Here is a 1862-nt window from a genome sequence, read left to right as displayed (position 1 = left end):
GCGAGGGAGCATACTTTGAATAAAATATTTGTTATCATTCTCTTGAAATAAATGTGTTTTTTTCTTGAAAAAATACCGGTTTCATATGTATACACCTGGTATTTTTGAAAGCCCTACAAGATTATCGTGACAAATTATTAATTAGATCGAAAATTTGAAAATTAAAAATTTGATCGTACCAAAAATAATAAAAAATCCAAAAATTCAATTTTTTGTTTAAACTATGCAAGCTACACAAAAATTAATGAGCTAAAATTGACGCCCTGGAAAGATCTACAAATTTGTTATAAATCACTTTTCGATAGGACATGTAATTTTTGTTTTTACTCGCAAAAAACAACTTAAAAAATGAACAAATAAAAAATGTTGAACTAACGACACAAGCTACGAAAAACAATTAGACAAAACTTGTTTATCTAAAAAATAGCTATTATTTTTGATGGGACGCATAGTTTTTGCTTTAGTGGTAAAAATTACATTCGAAATAAAAACATTAAATTTTTGAAAAAACGACACAAAGTACGAACTAAAATTAGTAGATAAAAGTTGTTCGGCTAAAAAGGGCTATAAATTTATTACTAATAATTTTTAGATAGGACGAGTAGATTTTCTTTCAATCGTAAAAAATAAGATTAACAATAAAAAAATCAAATTTTTGGAAAACGGGCAGAAAAGACGAAAGAGACCCTGTACAGGACCCTCTGCAGATGCGCAGTTGTTTTTTTAATCGTAAAAAACAAGATTGAAAATATTAAAAAATGATAAAAACAAGTAAATAAGAATTAGTATATATGATTCTATTTTTACGCATATTATGAATTGTAATGATATACATTTATTGAAATGATTCATTTTTCAGTGCGTCTTATAATACAATTGAAAGCAAAATAAGAAACAAATATTAAAATAACCATGATAAATACAATTTGTGCTTTATTTTGCAATATCTGAATTAGCAATCCGAGGCAGAGTTACATAAAAAATGTATTATATTTGATATAACAGTATTGTGTATGATGTAGAAAAGTTGACACGTTTTGGACAAAATCAAGTGCGAAGCACGAGATACGTGATGAGAATGTGTTCGTTAAAGCCGAAAGAGCTTTAACAAAAGACACTTCAGAATGACAAAATTACAGCTGTCGATCCGTTGACCTTTACTTTTAAAAGGTCGGTACCTCAGGCTGTGCACGAATGGGGGAGAAATGCAAGGACCGAGCGCGGCGTGCGAGAGCCATCAGTCGCGCGCCGTAGGTTCGCTCCAACTCTCGAGCTAAGCTCTTTTAACAAAAGAGAATTCACAATCACAGAATTACAGGGGTGGAAGTTTTGAATGTTAAGAGGGCTGTGTACATGGGCTTTTGAAGACATGTCGTCTAGGTGTAATTTCTCCGAAAGTATTGTGAAACATATGACTTATGTGGTATGTCTGGGTTCGGAAAATAATAAGCTATGGATATGTGTTATCAAAAGTGCAATAATATTTATTATATTAAAAATATGATCGGTCAAAGTTACCTTACATGATAATTTCAAATTGCACATTTCATTTGTTAAAATGAACTAAGGAAAATTTTGGAGGTACCTTTTTCGAACCACCCTATTATGTATACAATCCATTATTCATAATTTTAGTATAAATAAATTCTATAAATTTCAAACAATTCGTCAGCCTAAAGCAGCAATGTTTCACAAATAAAATGTTAATTACAAAAAATTACTCCTTGTGATGATTATTTCTAAAATTTAGATAATTAATAGGCTAGATCCTTGACGAAAAACGTACGGAAAAAACATACTTGGTCAAATTTACCCTACTTTTGAAGAATAATTTCACGGTTTGTAATGATTATTTAACAATA

The sequence above is a fragment of the Belonocnema kinseyi genome, chromosome 10 (assembly GCF_010883055.1).
Source record: "Belonocnema kinseyi isolate 2016_QV_RU_SX_M_011 chromosome 10, B_treatae_v1, whole genome shotgun sequence".
Taxonomy (NCBI): Eukaryota; Metazoa; Arthropoda; class Insecta; order Hymenoptera; family Cynipidae; genus Belonocnema; species Belonocnema kinseyi.
The sequence above is the reverse complement of the archived record's forward strand: the minus strand, read 5'-3'. Positions refer to the sequence as shown.